The following is an 18,536-nucleotide window of genomic DNA, read 5'->3' as shown; positions in this document are numbered from 1 at the left end:
CAGAAGTGTCACGTGGCACCAAGTGGATGTCACTATTCACCAACAGTGACCCCCCCCTGCGAAAATCCTAAGAGGGTGTGATAGGGAGGAGTTTCAGAAGAGAGTGCAATTTGCAAGATGAAACAATTTCACCCAAAGAGACTGAGAATTAACTAAGGGAAATGTGTAAATTATTACACTGGACTGAGAGTACTGGAGTGGACCGAATGCCCGCTCATGAGAAGTTCAGATAAGGAATAGGCAGATATGAATAACTCCACTTCCTCTGCATATCTGAGCTCTACTGTGAATAAATTTGCAATCTGCAAGCACATGTTGCTTCTCTTCACTGTCAACCAGCACCTGTATTTTAATAGGTGCTTATTGAGAAATCTGGAAAGTTATATAAAGGCCTCAATGAATGCGTTTCCAATAATCTAGTTTCTAATGCTGCTGAGAGAGGCTGCGAGTTACCTGCCTATGTTATTTTAAAATACAAACAATTCCAAAGACCTAAAACAATGGTTAGGAAGTCCGACAATGTTCTGAAGTTTTCCTTGACAACTGGAATTGTAGCCCAAGATGTTTTAGTTGCCTGTAGGACACATTCAGTCTTTGTGCTGGGTAACCTAGCTCTGGTAGAGCCTGGTAGAGCCTGGGTCCATAGTTCCCTCCTAGCTACCTCGGCTGGTTCAATGGGATAGAAGTAAGAGAATGTGGACTGTGTACTCAGAAGACTGAATTCCAGCCCCTGCTCTCATCACTTAGCACGTCAGCTTGGGCTCCTCATATAATCTTTCTGAGCCTCAGTTTTCTCATCTATAAAATAAGGATAACAAAAACTTCCTCAGAGGGTGGAAACAAAGATCAAAAGAGAAATACATGTGAAAATGTCACATAATGTTGGTCTATGTGAATACAAAAGTATTATCATAGGGGTGTTTGTAAAGGTAAATTATAGTCACAAGGAAATTATAGCCAAATGCCGAGGACAATATGAAGCAACAGAAGTTTCATTGCTAATGGGAAGGCAAAATGGTACACTCACTCTGAAAGACTGTGTGGCAGTGTCTTACAAAGATAAAAAAAAATTCTTACCATTTGATCCAATAATTGCGCTCCTTGGGTATTTACTGAAATGAGTTGAAAAATTATGTCCACACAGAAACTGGCACATGAATGTTTATAGCAGCTTTCCCCCTCCATAACTGCCAAACACTGGAATGAACCAAGATGTCCTTCAAAAGGTAAATGGATAAACAAATGATGGTATATCTAGACAATGGAATATTATTCACCCTTGAAAATCAATGAGCTTTCAAGTGAGGAAAAGACACGAAGGAGGCTTAAATGTATACTGCCAACTGAAAGAAGCCAATCTGAAAAGGTTACATATTTTATGATTCCAACTAATGATATTCTGGAAAAAGCAAAACTACAGAGATGGACAAAGTAAGTGGTGGCCAACATTTGGGGCTTTGGAGGAAGAAATGAATAGATAGGGCATAGGGGATTTTTAGGGAAGTAAAACTATTCTGTATCATACAGGTGGTGAATATATGATATAACACATTTGGCAAAGCCCATAGTATTTTATGACACAGAGAGTAAACCTTAATCTAAACTGGGGACTTTAACTGATAATAATGTATCAGTACTGCATTACCAATAGTAACAAATAAACCATACTTCAACAAGATGCTAATAGGGGAAACAGGGTAGAGGGAGGGTATATGGGAATATCTGTACTTTCTGTTCAATTTTCCTGTAAGTGTAAAACTGCTCAAAGAAACAAAGCCTATTAATTAAAAAAAATTAATTACAGAGCTGCTTGAACCACCGACTCTTCTTCCCCACCCCGTATCCCAAGAGAAACAACTCTTAGGAGGGAACATCGACTCTCCCACGCCAGCCCAGCCTCAGTAACGCCAGGCTCATTCCCACCCTGGGTAAAGGCTCACACAGGCATCGGGAAAAGCATGAATCAAAAATGACAGCACATTTTTCATGCTGAACTATTACCTTGTCTGGTTATTTCGCTATTCATACAGCCAATAATAAGCCACTCCGCTATCATGTCTTCATTTAATTTGTTATTTAGACTAACCTTTCAGTGGGACACTTTTGTTTCCATGGGGGGACATAAGTTTTATTTTGGTTTTGCTAACACAATAAAGTTGGAATCTGGAACACAGGCTTCAGTCTCTAGAGGTGACATGGAGAGTGGCTGGGGGAAGGGAAAATAAAAGGCAAAACACAAAGTAAGACCTGCCTGATTATATATTAAAATGGTGAACAAAAACCCAAAGACCTGATTAATAATAAAAAGGGAGGGGCTCCATCCCTGTTGCCTCCCTGGTTTTGTGGCCCCACGCTGAAGATTCTCTCAGGATGGAGAGATTTCATGCTCCCGGTCCTGTCCTGCTGCACTGGATGTGCACTGCTAAATCTAGAGGAAAGCAGAAGCACATGGACAGCCAGTCCAAATGGCTTAAGCAGGGATTTCACAACTGTGGTAGCAGGTTGCATAAGTGGTATCATCAGAAAAGCCTTGATGTTTCTGCCACGGAAACCTAAATTCTCCTCCTTCCTGCGGGAAGTGTGGGTAGGCACCCAGTGGGTAACAGGACACTTAAACACACTGGCACGGGTTCCTTCCTGTGTTAGGTATTGCCCTCTCCCCTGCTCATTTTAAATGCTGCTGCTCCCAACCAGATATGCAGCTTACAGCCCTGGAGTGTCTGACTCTGGGACTCAGAAAAAGGCCTTCCTGATAGTGGAGGAGAGTAACACAGAGCTGTGAGGGAGAAAGATACCAAAGACGATGCTTCCCGTCAGGGCTGGGGTCAGAAAGACTGATACTGTGCAGACTTTCTGCACCATCTCTGGGGTAGGACTTGTGCCAGTGGCAAAAGGGAAGGGGAAAGTGTCAGTCACACTCCCTGAAGCCCACATTCAGGTCCACCTGGAATTAGCAAACCAGAACTCTGGGGTGTTACTGTAGCTTTCTGAACTTCATGTCACCGGATTTGGGGGATGTGGCCTTGTGCAGGAATCGTGATCCGGGTCTCCAAAAATCTTGAGGATTCAGATTTAACCCCTGCCTCTTCTACTTACCGAACCTCTCTGAGACTCAGTTTGTCATCCATAAAATGGACTAATAATAATCTTATTTTTTATAAAGCTGTTGTGAGTATAAACACGCCACGTTCTTAGCACAATATGCAGCCCTATATTGATCTAATAGTTTTGATGGTGTGTCCATTGGGAGTCAGAATCTGCTGGTTAGTGTCCAGGGCCCTCCAACTTTCAGGGCCCCTCCTCTCCTCTGACCCCCAGAGGCAAGCCTTGATGGGCACTCCAGTTTTATTGGGGGCTGACTGTGGTGCTCAGTCGTAATCTACCCAGTGGCCTGTGGCAGCTAGGGCTGTGTGATGGGCTGCTGATGGGCCCGTGGCAGCGACAGCCTCCGCCCCTGTGCGCGGGCAGCTCTGGGCGGATGTATATGAGGAAAGCACAGAATCATATGGTTGAAAAGAACTGTAATTGTAATGGAAATTCAAATCACTCCACTGAACCTGTTTTCTGCATTCACATTTTGTCCTTGTAAATCAGAAGCACCGGGAGCAATTTATTTCTAAACATCAACAATTTGGAATAGGAAGGAAAATGAAATAATTGCATTCTGACTCACTTGAAACAATTCATCTGCATGTACATGCAAATCCTGAGGGCATGTGGACACTGCAAAGTGAGGCACTGGCTTGATTCTGTGTTTTCCAGCTGCCCCCACCCTGTGTGTGCCTGGAAGGGAGGAGGAAGGTGGCCATCTTGGAGCCAAGTGGATTTCCACTCCCCACCGAGCCAATCTGATTTCCCTGCACTGGGGGCCCTGGGAAAGCGTCTGCTCAGACCCCCTTGGCTTCCCTACTTCATTCCCCTCCAGTGGTGGCCCAGAGAGACCCACAGAGGCCTTCACTCTGAAGTCCCAGCCATGCAGCCCCTTTCTCTCTGAAAATATGTCCTTCCTTCCCTGTCCCAACCTTCTCCTTTGCAAGAATCTGAGCCCCTTGCCCACTGGCATTCCTAACCTGCTGACTGGTGTCCAGGTAGCCTCCTGCGAGGTCTGCCCAGGGCTGGGTGTCTAGTGGGCCACAGAAGCAGATGCTCTGGTTCCCAGAAAACCAGGGGTAACTAAAGAATTAGGAAACATCTTTTAGGGGAAAGAATTTGCCATGGGATATTTCATTAAAAGAACTGAAAAGATCACCATTGGGGAGAAATAGCATTGCAGGTCTTCCTTTTATTAACTTCATGGATGATTAGTGTTATTTCAAAGTCTGCCTGGACCTGGAGCTCAGGGGGCATCATAGAGCCCTTCTACCACATAGAGCCTCTGGATATCTCACCCTGGCTTTGCCCTTTCAGGATCCTAATCGGTCCTTTTGGATACTATGGTTCTAACTGGCTGTGTGGCCATGTCTCAAGATCTCTTAAGGAAATGATGTGGAGTAGCATTAGCCTAAGGAACCCTTTCTGATTGAGGAGGTGAATGCTGTAGGAGGAGAGAGCATGGGCTTGGGGTCGAAAGCTGGATTCAAATTCTCAATGGCTCTGTGATTTTATCATCCTGGGCCTCAGTTTCTCTATCTGTAAAATGAAGATTACAGTAGGACCTGCCACAGAGGCATCCCTGTGAGGACATGCATGAAAGTGTCCTGTGAACTGCTAAGGGGTGTGTGTATGTGTGTGTGTGTGTGTGTGTGTGTGTGTGTACATGCATGTGTGTGAATATGTTAATAAAAAGAAGGAAACATTATTATATATAGTTTTTAAATTTGTAATGTTTATTTATTTTTGAGAGAGAGAGACAGACACACACACAGAATCTGAAGCAAACTCCAGTCTCTGAGCTGTCATCACAGAGCCTGATGAGGGGCTTGAACTCATGAGCCGTGAGATCATGACCTGAGCTGAAGTTGGATGCTCAACCAATGGAGCCACCCAGGCACCACTGGAAACATTATTGTATTAACAGCTGCCCTCAGGATTTCTCTTGGGTATGCACAGTTTTTGTCGCAAAAAAACAGGTGCTAAGGGCTTGGGGAACCATGAGGCTCCCAGGAATGTGAGCCCCGGTGGGACTATTGGTCAGCAGAGAGCTAGGGGAGAAGCTGGTGCTGTTCCAGAGCAAGAAGGGCGCCAGGAGGAGGGGAAGGGGGAGGGGTAGGAGGCAGTTCCTGGAAATCCCTCTGCCCCTAGTTTTGACTGAACTTCCAGTACATGAGATTTCTTATGGGAATGCTCCCAAGAGCTGAGTCTGCCCTGGGTGAGGGGAAGGCAATGGGGTGAACGGTGCCTACGAGCGCAGGAGCCGAGGCTGGGTCTGGGGAAGGCTTCAGAGGAGTGTCCCCACTCTGCGTTCTGTAGAATCACATGAGAAATCCAAACAGTTAACAATCCTGAGAGAGCCAGGACTGAGGACCATTCTCTGCAGTGCCCCAGCTCATCCTTAACCAGATCTCCAGGGCCTAGAGGCAGGCATATCCGTTGTGCCCATGGGCTTGGTATCATCAAGAATTTCCTGGGAGATGTCAGGGAAATGGCCTAGGCTAACAGGAAACCAGGTTGGGCCACTTGGAATCTGACCTCAGTGGGACCAAGAGGCGCTCTATCTACCGAAATCTTGGCCCTGCTCCTGCTCCACCTTCTAGTTTGGGGAAAGTCAGGTTTTCACAATAAAGCAGGGGCTTGCAGTAGGATACCCTGGGTGGGAGGGGCTCAGGGGCCGAGAGAAATAAAGTCTCACTCGGGTATTAGTGTAAATGGCACCAAGGACCGGTACGGAGGTCTCCGGGGAGCGATTTCTCCCTTGATTAAGATTCAGCCGCAGTGGAATATCAGAAACCTCATACCTCTTGTATGTGTAAAAAAAAAAAGTGCTAGGATTCTCAAATATCTTAAATATGCTTCTCTCCTGCCTTTTCTGCCTGCGAACAGCATTTGTGGGACTGTGACCTTGAGGCTTACCTCAAGAATAATGAGCCCCAGGCACCTTTTCAGCTCCATTAGTGACTGAGATGCAGCCCTCTGTCCCCAGCACACAAACAGGCCAGTGTGAGGGCCAGGCGTGAACCTCAGGCTTTCTCGCCAAACAGAGCTATCCAACTCCCGGACAATGAGGAAGCAAACAGGAAGCCAGGTGTCATTAGACAGCGATGCGGCTGTGACAGGGGATAATGGGATGGCAGAGCAGAGAGGCTGAGTTCTGAGCTGTAGCTTTAGGAGGTTTCAGTTAATAGGATGTCTGCTGGCTGCTGGGGTTGGTGAGGGACAGGGACACTTAGGAGTGGGGACAGTGGGCACGCTGTTTTAGCACCTAATATCTCTGGCTCATACATGCCATAGGCCTGACATTTACAAAATTTCAGTCTCACTGGGCTTTCTAATTTTTACTAAAACCTTGATTAACTCAAATGCTTGAGAAAGATATGTATTTTGCATAAGTAAGGATTAGCTTGGAACTGTGTACCCTTTCTCAGTTTTAGTTTTTATAGAAACTATTTAAAACATTTTTTAAATGTTTATTCATCTTTGGGAGAGGGAGAGAGGTAGAGAGAAAGAATGAGTGGAGGAGAGGCAGAAAGAGAGGGAGACACAGAATCCGAAGCAGGCTTCAGGCTCTGAGTTGTCAGCACAGAGCCTGACGAGGGACTTGAACTCATGAGCCGTGAGATCATGAACTAAGCTGAAGTCAGACGCTCAACAGACTGAGCCACCCGGGAACCCACCACTTGTTTTCAATGTACTTGCTGTCTTTTTTCTATCCCAAGTATTAGAGGACAGTTAATTAATGATTGCAGAATCTTTGGGGACTTCAGAAAATATCCCATTTCTCCTCTAACGTTTTTTGAATTTCCACTCTAGTCAGACACCATCTGAAGAGCTGAGATATCACTTCCAGAGGCACCAGCAGGGATGTGGATGACATAGTCCCTGTGCACACAGCCCAAGACAACTCCATGATCCTTGGGGTTTTCTGTGTGGGCTCTACTATCCCTAAATCTATATTATGTGAAATCAGATGAGAGAACAATTCTTTTCCAATATGAGCTGTGTTGGCACTGGGATGCAATGCAAAGTGGGTAAGGCTCTGGGTCAGAGGTCCTGGGTTCAAATCCTCATTCCACCACCCCCAGCTGCAAGACCTTGGCCAGGGACTTTATGCCCTTTGCCTGTTTATCATCTATAGGATGGAATCAAAACACATGGGACAGGAATAAGAGACACAGGTGTCTCCACAGTGCCTGTCATGGGATACATTCTCAGTTAACATTAGTTTAAACTAAAACGTTAAATTATTCTAAAATCTAAGAGAAGCGAAAATAAAACATGACTCAACTCCATGGGCTCCCAAACACCCCAAGTCCCCATCACTTGATTGCAACCCGATGAACTGCTATTCCACAGGCGAATGACCTGCCAACCAGGTGTTGGTGGCCATGATGGAGAAGAATAGCAAAGCCAGTAGACATTCAGAAATTGTTTCAATGTCACGGTCACTATTCCTCTTTACCTCCTGCCTTAATCATCTGCTCCAGTTTCTCTTGCTTTCTTTGCTGGCCCTGCCTCACCTGGAGAAGGCAGCCAAGGAGGGGTTAAACATCTGACATGTGGAGTGGGCACTGGTGCAGGCAGGTAAAGGCAGAAACAAAGATCAGTAGGAAAGCTCATCATTCACACGGCACAGAGAAACGGTTTCTATATATAAGGGAGCTGTATTCCCTGGGAGCCTCTAAAGAGGTAATACAGAGTTCCCTAATTGACTCCTTCATTCATCAATTCTAAAACACTGTGTGTGTGAAAATACAGTGCCAGCCCAGACAGGATGCCAGGTGCTATCCTGTGGAGATGAGCAGAAAGGAGTCTGAAGGGCACACCTGGCCCTCTGAAACAGAGTCCGAGATGTCCGGGATTCACCCAGTCCGAGCAGTCTGGGATTAACTGATTAAACACAACATATGTTCCCCATGAGGCAGAGTGCAGTGCGGCTGCCTAAGAAAGTGTGATGATTCCATTGTTCAGAGGTATGTGTAAAGGCTTCACAGAGATGAACCATAGGAGCCGAGAAACAGATCACCAAGGGCAAAATTGAAGGAGCAGCATTATTAACAGAGGGAACAGTTTATCCAAAGGTACAGAAGTATGAAAGTCCCTGATTCTCTCTAGGAGAGGCACCTAGTCCCACGAGTGTGAAGAGAGGCTTAAAGTGAGGAATCTATACCTTCTTCCAAAGGACTACAAGAATATATATTATAGACCTACCATCAGTTACATTTATGACACATAAAAATTATAATATTTGGCTACTATGAAATCCTCCTGTAAATTACCAAGTCCTCAGGATAAGATGATCTCTTAAGCAAAGGGGGCCTTCCTTCTCAGTATGATGGGAACCTGCCATACACACTCTCTGGCCCATTGCTAACTATGTTGGCCCTCGGACAGTACATGGGGCTTTAACCTCTTTTCTAACATGGTTTATGTTTTCTAGCTTCTTTACTGTGAATTTTGTCCCAGTTATCAACTAGATACACTCAAGGTAAGAGCTCCATAGGGACCTGGGATCATACCGCCACACATATGACATCTATGTCTGTTGTCAAGGTGATGACAGCTAATAACGACAAACAGGAACAGGTCTCTTTGCAGTAGGATATGGCAGCGTGGTACATGAAATAGCCATCCAAACCGAAAAGAACAAGGACGAGTTGCATGTGAACTTGTTTGCATATCTATGTTAAAAAAAATTTTTTTACTGTTTATTTATTTTTGAGAGACAGAGCATGAGTAGAAGAGGGGCAGTGAGAGAGGGGGACATAGGCTCTGAAGCAGGCTCCAGGCTCTGAGCTGTCGAGCATGTCGATGTTGGTGTGCACGCGTGTACGTGTGTGTCTGTGCTTAGAAGTATGTATCTGTAGTGTGTTTGCCTGGGAGTATACCTATATGTGTGTGTGTGTGTGTGTGTGTGTGCGTGCATGCACACGTGCATGTGTGTGTGTGCACACGTGGGTATGTATGTCCATGTTTCAGACACTCTGGCTGTATTTCATTAAAGGCACATGAAGTGCAATTTACATCCCCCTCAACAGTCAGCAATGTGCTCGGAAATAAACTTGCTGATACCAAAAACCTGTGACCACTGAGGTCTTAATCCAGGAAGGAAATTACAGTTTAGGAGTGTGTGATTTCTCTACTTGCTGTCAAGAATCTCTGAGTTCTTTGGAGTGCAAAAGTCTGAGGATGACCTTTTCCTGGCAGAAGCAAGAGTGGAGAAGCCTATTATGGGGCATAAGCCAATCTACTTTATACAAATAAGTGGCAATTTTCTTCCTTAAATACATAAAGGTGGAAGGGAAATGTCTATAAACTGAAAGATGCTTCTCCTTTGGCAAATCTCCTCTTGTTTGCAGAAAGCAGAGGATTCATTTAGGGGCTTAGGGGAAGAATGTCAGAGGCGGTAAGTTGGAGTCCTCTGATGAACTTCACCTTGAGAAATAGGTCTGAAACTTGTTTCTGCTTGGGGAGGAGGGGAGGAGGTGATATGGGGTAAATATCTTTTGACTCCCTCCAAAGAAAACCATTTTAGTGAAGGAGAAAGAAACTGTGTAATATACCTTTTTGCTTAAATTAGTCACTTTTTGGGCACCTGGGTGGCTCAGTCGGCTAAGCGTCTGACTTCAGCTCAGGTCATGACCTCGTGGTCTATGAGTTTGAGCCCCACATCAGGCTCTGTGCTGACAGCTCAGAGCCCGGAGCCTGTTTCAGATTCTGTCTCTCTCTCTTTCTCTGCCCCTCCTCCACTCATGCTTTGTTTCTCAAAAATAAACAAACATTAAAAAAAATAAATTAGTCACTTCTTTCTGTTTAAAAAAAAATACATGGGCATTTGTAGGCTGAACAAAACTGAAAGTCATACATCACATTTACAACATTTATTAACAGAAATTTGAAAGTTACTGGTATATAGTGATCTCTTTTCCAACTGGGAATGCTCAGTCCCTAAGAGTAGATGACCTAACTATCTGAAACCATCTGTAGATATTGGGTACATTTTTCTAGGGAAGGGGTTCCAGGACTTGACTAGGTTTTCAAAGGGATTGCTGATATCAAAAAGGAGAAGGCTCACATTCTAGTGACTGACTGGACATTTCTTGGCTCAGGGTTAAGATTGGAGGGTGGGTGAGATTCGGTGGATGTGTGGTTGTGGGAGGCGTTACCAGGGGATTGAGATTTTTAAAAGGTGGGCTTATTTAAAAAACACAGTTTATAAGATCTGACAAGTTTTAGTAGATGAGTCTTAACTTGAAATGAAAAAGTCATATATGTGTATATGTGTATATTTATATATCAACATACTAAACCAGCATCTTTGTATTCAGATTAATTCTCTCATAAATGAATACATAACAATGAGGTGATGACAAGTGTTCTAAAAACCATCAAAAGACCTGTTTCTAAATATAGGTCTCAAACTGCAGCTCTGATGAAGGGCTACTTCTCATTAAGAAACAGATCTGGAGAAGGAAAAGAGATTAACACATTAGAAGCTATATTGGATCGAGGGCCTTTAATTACCCAAATGTTCTGCTCAGCTACCTCAAAGGTCCCAGTGCATTATTTGGACAACTTCCTACACCGGCCACAACTCACTCCATCTGGCTTTGCTCTGAGCTCCAATGTTTGTGGTGTGGTGTGGTGTCCCCTCAAAAGAAACCTTGACTGGACTGCAGACTGTCATCTCTAAGTTGGCATTCATTAATTAATGAATATTTGAAATAATACGCCCCCACCTTGTCATCTTGACATCTGGAGAACATTTATTTTTGGGGTGATTGCTAAGTTCCAGGCTAAAAGTGTATAGTGGCCGTTAAATATTTATTTAATATGTAAACAAGAGAAAGACATAAGTAGGAGAGAGGGAGGGAGGGAAGCAAGTAAGAAAAACCTAGGAAGGAAGGGAGGGAGGAAGGAAAGAAGGAAGGAAGGGAGGGAGGGAAAGAGGAAGGAAGGATGGGAGGAAGGAGGAAGGAAGGGGGGAGGGAAGAAATAAGGAAAGAAGGAAGGAAGGGAGGGAGGAAGAAGGGAAGGAAGGGAGGGAGGAGGGAAGGAAAGAAGGAAGGAAGGGAAGGAACAAGGATGGAAAGAAGGGAGGAAAGAGGAAGGAAAAGAGAAGGAAGAAGGAGGGAGGAAGGAAGGAAGGACAACAGAAGGAGGAAGGAAGAGGGAAGAAACAATGGAAGGAAGGTTGGAAAAAAGAAGGAAGGGAGGAGTTCTTGGTCTCTTCGCCCTGTCTCATGGTTTGTCAGCTCAGCTTCTCCTTTTAAGCTCCTGTCCCACCTCCTGGAGGCCAGAACCCCCCCCCCCCCCCCCCCCCCCCCCCCCCCCCCCCCCCCCCCCCCCCCCCGGGCAGTGGTGAGTTGAGTGGCCTACAGGTCTTAGTGTATCTGCTCCTAGATTGTCCCCTTTGTGTGCCTGAGTCCCAAACTCCTCCCTTCAACTATTTCACCAAATTTCAAAAATCCACACCCAACATGCCATATGTCAAATTAAATGTCTAAACAACCACCAACCTAGCAGTTATATAAACATCCAGACCTTGAATCTCCCAATTTGAATTCAAACTTCCAAAAGACAAAAAGAGAGGCTTGGGGAATGAGTGAGAGGAAAACCGAGCTAAGATCTTCAGGGAAAGCTATTGTCTTGATTCTTCAGCCTTGATGAGCCTCATGGAGGCAATAAAAACATGAATAATATTCTCCATCATGTACTCACAACAACAATGCGAGTACTAATAGTGATGGTAATAAAAAAGAATATATTGCCTTCAAATGCCATCCCTTGACTAGCATTGCCCCCAAGTAGACTTGGGGCCCTGGGCAAGCAGCCACGTACCCCTGCAGATCTCCGTGTATATACCAGGGGGTTGAGAAGAGAAGGAGTCTTTTACAGTCCTGAGATTCTCTAATTCCCTGACAGGGAGCTCTAATGGTTTTAGTAATTAGAGGGGTCTCTATTCAGCCAGAGATGGAGCTCTGTGGTGCAGACACTTTCCATGGGCTCTGGAGTGCTGTTCCTGGAGGTGAACTTATTAGCGGCATGGTGTACTTGCTGCGTGCAACGTCAGGCAAGTTATATGATCTCCCTCATGCCTCAGACTCCTAACCTATAAGTTAGGGATAATGATGGCATTATTAGGGAAAGACCAGACATGAACTGCATTTTCTGCAGAGGGGGTGTCCCTGAGATGAGAGAGTAATGACCTCTTCCTGTATACGGCCGGCTGTGAGTAGGATGTAGGGAAGGGGGAAGGAATGACTGCCCAGACCCCACCCCCTGCCACACTTTTAGTGCTTCTGACCACATGGACTCCCACTGATAAACCTTTTGCCTCTCACCTAATGAAGGAACTTCACATGCTGAGAAATCAGAAGGCAGCACCTGAAACCGTGAGATTGCTAAGGGGAATGCCAGTTGCATGTCCATGTGGTGGGAAAGATGTTGGGAGAGAGGACAGCCTTGGTCATTGAGGCAGCCCAGCCCTGTCACCCTGCTCTCTGCAGCGTACAGGTATTCTAACTGGTAGGCAGCGCTCAGACTTATCCTCAGCCTCCAGTTTTTGAGACCTTCTCATTGGCTGGGTGCCTAACCATTAAGTACATATGAAACTATGGAAAATTTTAAATGGGTTTTAAAATTTAAAATTTTAAAAAGTTTAAGTGGTCACCTTGCCCCCCCCCCCCCGCCCCTCTGATATGTTCACAGCAGGATAGGCAATGAAGGCTCACCCCCGTGCATCATCACCCAAAACCATTCACAAGCACTTGGTGATCTTGCGCTGTTTCCCATTTTCATGTCTTGGACCTTGTTGCTTCTTCCGCCTGAAATGTCTTTTCCCCTCATCATCCCCTGGATTTCACAAAATGGTCTTCCAAGCCATTTCCAGAAGGCATATGGGATTGTTCCACATGTCTGCTCTGAGAAGTGGGTCAGGGCTCCTTTTACAAGGTCCCACAGTCTTTCCTGGTACAGACCTGGCTACCATTTACATAGTGCCAACTGAGTGCCAACTCAGACACCCTGTTATCTGGTTTCTATATACTGTCACCAGTAAGTCTCACCACAGCTCTTTGAGGAGGGCGATGGAAGAAAACTCAAGTTAGGGATGTAACTTGTCCAAAGTCACAAAACTTCTATATGTCACTCAGAATCTCAATCAGTTTCTGGTTCCGAGGTTCCACTTCCAAGTCTTAGTGTTCTAAATGCTTGTTTGTTGGCCAGTCTCTCATGTTAGAGCTCCAGGGCATGGAGTGCGTGTGTGTGTGTGTGTGTGTGTGTGTGTGTGCTTGCGCACGCGTGGGCATCAGTGCCCAGCTTGGGGCGTGCCAGGCTTGGGGCGTGCCTTCCACTCAGTGCCCACTACACATGGTGATGAATGGAGAGCCTGACTTGTGGATCAGGAAGAAGATGGGCAGAGAGGCACCCCATTGCCCTGGAGGTGAGGGACAAGAACAGTAGTTGGGAGGAGCTTCCTCTTGAGGCTGGGAGGGTAAAAGAAAAGAAGTAAGCCAACCATGCGGAGGAGTGCAAAGGAGTCTAGGTATTTAAAAATTAAATGTTTAAATTCTTTTTCACGGTCCGCTTTGGGAAGCTGTGATCAGGGGCGGCTTCCGTGGGGTTACTCCAACATCGCATCCTTGCCTCAGGCTGACTGGCCACCCTCTCATGCTGTGGGGAACTCTCCGTCGAGCTGTAACCGAGTTACTAAGGCCTTAGAATAAAGGCTGTTTTTCATGTTTTTTTTTTTTTTTTCCCAGTGACCTCCTGAGGCAGCCGACTCCCCAGGTTCACTGCAATGCAACTCAAGGAGGTATTTTTGCGTCCTTAGCGTTATAAATCAATTTTAATTGTAACAACAGAAACATCAGCAGCAAACCTGAGCCAAACTGGCTGGGGGCCTTTTCTGCACTCTCTAACTAGCTCAAATTAAATGCTGAATTGTATTTTGGGGTCTGAGTTTTGTCATGCAAACGAAGAAAAACAACTTGCTTCCCAATTTCCACATGCAAATATAGAGTGAATTGTTGAGACAGAGAATATATTTTGCCATCTCAGTGGTTCTAGAAAAGATAAGGGGCTCTTGCAAAAAGTTCCGCAATTTGAGAGCTGGCAGCTTATTAAATACTGAAAACAAATGTTTATATAGCATTAGAGGGACACTGTCAAGGTCGGGAGGTTCCAAAATGGACCAATTCTGCTTTATTCATAACTGTTTGCAAAGTCTCTTGTTCTTTTTTCCCCTCAAAACAAATGGAACTATTCTGTTTTCAGCTGCCTTAGGAAAAAAAAAACGGGCAAGAAGCCAGCCCTTGTGTACAGGCCTCTAATAATAAACCCAAATGCATCGCTAGCTGCTCAGCAGTCCCGAGTAACACTACAATAACAGTTTCACAACAAGGAGGCCTTGGCTTCAGAGAACCTTCATTAAGGGGCAGTGGAGAAGAAGAGCATCACCCAATCTTGAAAACGAGCCCTGACTCACATGTCCTCCTAGCAAATGAAATTAACCAAGAAGCTGAGGGCAAAAAACAATACTCTCCCTACCCAAAAAGGGGCACCCATAAGCCATCAGCCTCATTTTCAGGAGGGACCCTAAAGTCATCTGACAGCCATTTGTTTGGGGGTGTATAAGTGCACTGCATGTTGGGTGACACAGAGGACAACAAAGAAGGCCCTGACCACCCACCTATTTTATAAACCAGGGGGAGAGGGGAGACAGACAAGTACCTACTCTGCCAGGTGGAATAATAAGGGTTTCAAGGGCTATGCAGTTGCAACAAAAGGGAGAGACAGGAGTTAAAAATTCAATTTGTCCCATTCCTGGTCTTTAGAATGATGATCTAGGGGTGCCTGGGTGGCTGTCAGCCAAGCATCTGACTCTTGATCTCGGCTCAGGTCATGATCTCACGGTTCCTGAGTTTGAGCCCCGCATCGGGCTCTGCACTGACAGCACAGAGCCTGCTTGGGATTTTGTCTCTGATTCTGTCCCCCTCCCCCCTTCCCTGCTTGGACTTTCTCCCTCTCCCTCTCTAAATAAATAAACTTAAAAAAATAGAATGACCATCTATTGGTAACCCCACTTGAGAGATCTGTTTGCTAATTAATGAATTCAGTTGGTCTACTGGTAACTCCACTTGAGAGATTTGTTCACTAATTAATTAATTAACTCAATCGCACTATAATAACTGGAGAGGTTAGAGGCTTCACAGAGTCATCAGCTGCTTAGAGGTCAAGAGCAAAGTGTCTTGGGTCCTGCCTCATACAAGGCTTTGCTCTCATGCTGGCTTGCTTCTAGGGAATAGCTGTGTTCTCCCCAAGATTTAAGTGACCAGCCAAAGCAGAACAGAGACAAAACATCCATGAAACTACCTCCCATCTCATTGCAACCCACCCCCTCATCCCCACCCAGAATCCTTTCTCATAACCACTTAACTAAAGATGGTCTCAATTTTGGCAAAGAAGTTTCTCCTGGGGCTCTGAGGGCCTACGTGTCAAAAAGTTCTCTTTCTGTGATGACATGTCAGTTGCCTCAGCTTGCTTCGTGGCTAGAAATAGATTTCTGTCATTCTTAATAATGGCCCCATGGGTGTGGGAAGGGCAGCATGTTGAGTCACTGATCATATAGGGCACTGAGTGGCAAAGTGAAGGATGATGGCGAGAGGGAGAGCTGTCAGCCCCTCGCTCACACTGGACTAAAAGCATGTAATTCACAACTTCTGAGGCTTGGAAAGTTATCATTTGAAATTTGTTGCTCTAGAATGCCTCGACAGTCTAACAATACAAAATAAATCTTCTATTCACGCCTCTCCAGCAAGCAAGGATCCCAGGAATATGCAGCAACAGCAGAAAGCAGTGATAAGTTCCTTGTTAATGTTGTTGAAACTCACAGGTGCTCCACACTGCCCTGATTGCCATATATTAGCTTTCTATACACACATGAGGACCTTCCGGGAGGCCTCCTGTCTGGACAGCCCTTAGAAAATATATTGTGTAACCGCCCTCCCCCCCCTCCCCCAGTCCTCCCAGTTCCGTAGGGTCCCTCCAGCATCTCGGGTTTCTGCATGTTTCCAAGCTATAACATTCTTTCTGTCGTTAGGTTAAGTAGCTTGCAAACATCCCATAAATGAGAGCGTGGAACCACAAGCAAAAATGATAAGCTCGGAGATCTTCTCTGTGCTCAGCCCTACACCTGGGCATTGCTAGCTTTCTGGAGTCTGGTTGAAACCTGAGGTATTAACGTGGAGGAGGGGAAATTTGCTCCTAAGGAAAGGCTCAGGAATGGCTCATAAAATGGACATCTGTTTGGAGGAGTAACTGCAAGAGATGAACACCTCATGGACTACTGAGTCTGAAACACCAAATTAATCCGGGAGGCTGAGCAAGAGAGCAGTTTCCATCTTTTGTCGCCATCTTGGCTGCAAACCCGAGAGTGAGATTGTTGTTCTGGAGATTGTCTTAAGCCCCCTCAAGCTCCGTGCTCTTTTCCCTGACAGCTGCGGGTGTCTGTGTGCATGTCAGAGCCTGTACAGAAAGGAGGGGGTACAATAATGAGCCATGCAGCCCTTTTGACAAGCCCCATCTGCTCCATTCTATTGGCCGCCTAGGTTCTCTGCCTGCTTAGGCTGCACCCCTGGGCGTGGTGCTGGTCCCTGCCGAGGGTCGAACAAGAGTGTGTAAATCACTGATTCTAGGCTCCTGGGCTGGTCAGGCTCTGAGAGGCCAGCAAAGAACTCTGTGCCTGGTGTATCACCCGGGCCCGTTGACACAATCATCTTTTTTATCCTGCTCCGAGAGACCTGCCCTTCTCAAGGAGGTGCTCCCTAACACCCACTTCCCCTCCCTTTCATCATCCCTCGTCTTTAGGGAGAACTTTGATTCAGAAAACAAATGACTTTGTTATGGAGTCATGTGGTCCTTGTCTGAACTTCTTCGGGGGGGGGGGGCGGGCAGGTTGCTGGCTTATAAGCTCCAAAAGGTAGGGGATCATGTCTGGTTTGCTTATTGGCATGTCTCTAGAACCTTGCAACGTGCCTGGTGTGTCGAGAATTCTCAATACATAGTTGTTGACTGAATGCATGGATGGATGGAAAAATGAATGAGTAAATGAATAGGAACCAGTGTGCATTGGACGGGAATGGTGCCAGCTACAGCTCAGCCTTCTTTTATAACACTCAACATTAGCAATGAACTTCTTTAGGCCTAAAAGAAATCAGACCAAGCAGTCAAAACATTAATTAGCAGTCAAGAGACTATTTCGGAATCCAGCCCTCCCGCTGCTCCAGCATCAGTATTGACACACTACAGACCTTCTATTGTCACTGGTACACATGAGGTTAAGGCACGTGCAGGATTGGAGAATTTTCAACCTCAATTTACATGCGAACCATTTATCCTGATAACCAGATATAATAGACTTGACCTATTAAGCACATGGGTTGCCATTTTCTAACACTTAACCTATTTTTTTTCTATTGTGATCATAATAAAGACCAAAGGCATTGGTTGTCCCAACTTTGGGTCTTTGGGGAACTGATGATAAAGCTGTGTCACTCTGGAAGGCTCCCATTGATATTGTTTTGAAGATGCAACTGATGTCAATAGTGACAACAGGTGAGGGGTGTGAGGTGCACCCCAGCCTATTTAGGGTTTAGTGAACAGGACTCCTTTCAGAATTTCCTTACATTTTTAAAAAAGTTTATTTATTTATTTATTTATTTTGAGAGAGGGAGCGAGAGCACATGCAGAGGAAAGGCGGAGGAAGAGAGAGAGGGAGAGAGAGAATCCCAAGCAGTCTTCATGATCTGTGCAGAGCCCAATGTGGGGATTGATCCCATAACTCTGAGATCATGACCTGAGCTGAAACCAAAGTTGGATGCCTAACCAACTGAACCACCACAGCCCCCTCTTCATGTTTTATGATACCATTTCTTTCTTTTTTTTATCATTTATTATTATTATTATTATAATTATTTAAAATTTACATCCAAGTTACTTAACATATAGTCTTAATAATGATTTTGGGAATAGAATTTAGTGATTAATCACTTACATATAAACACCCAGTGCTCATCCCAACAAGAGTCCTCCTTGATGCCCTTTGTCCATTTAGCCCCCACCCAACACCCTGCTAGCAACTCTGTTTGTTCTCTGTATTTAGGAGTGTTTTTATCTTATTTTTGCTTTCCCTCCCTTATGTTCATCTGTTTTGTATCTTTAAAAAATGTATATTTTTGAGAGGCAGAGAGACAGAGCATGAGCAGGGGAGGGGGGAGAGAGAGGGAGACACAGAATCCAAAGCAGGCTCCAGGCTCTAAGGTGTCAGCACAGGACCCTATGCAGGGCTAGGACTCACGAACTGCAAGATCATGATCTGAGCCAAAATCAGATGCTTAACCAACTGAGCCATCCAGGTGCTCCATATGTTTTGTGTCTTAAAT

General features: G+C 45.3%; 1 protein-coding gene and 2 long non-coding RNA genes across 8 annotated transcripts in view; 2 read left to right on the top strand and 1 right to left on the bottom strand.

The window, feature by feature from the left end:
• Positions 1 to 18,536, bottom strand: part of KIRREL3 (kirre like nephrin family adhesion molecule 3) — a 548,409-nt gene that overhangs the window by 350,430 nt on the left and 179,443 nt on the right. The gene's annotated exons all lie outside the window — the stretch shown is intronic.
• Positions 1,156 to 2,044, top strand: LOC115306120. Of its 2 annotated transcripts, none has more exons than XR_003915199.1 (2): positions 1,156 to 1,226; positions 1,805 to 2,044. It is a non-coding gene; the product is annotated as an uncharacterized LOC115306120 (long non-coding RNA). The 2 variants fall into 2 exon arrangements; XR_003915200.1 differs by lacking the exon at positions 1,156 to 1,226 and adding an exon at positions 1,392 to 1,431.
• On the top strand, positions 13,334 to 14,042 carry LOC115306115. Its single transcript, XR_003915194.1, has 2 exons — positions 13,334 to 13,537; positions 13,857 to 14,042. It is a non-coding gene; the product is annotated as an uncharacterized LOC115306115 (long non-coding RNA).

Source organism: Suricata suricatta, chromosome 11 (genome assembly GCF_006229205.1).
Source record: "Suricata suricatta isolate VVHF042 chromosome 11, meerkat_22Aug2017_6uvM2_HiC, whole genome shotgun sequence".
In the NCBI taxonomy this organism is placed as follows: Eukaryota; Metazoa; Chordata; class Mammalia; order Carnivora; family Herpestidae; genus Suricata; species Suricata suricatta.
This window is presented reverse-complemented; position numbering and strand designations above follow the sequence as displayed.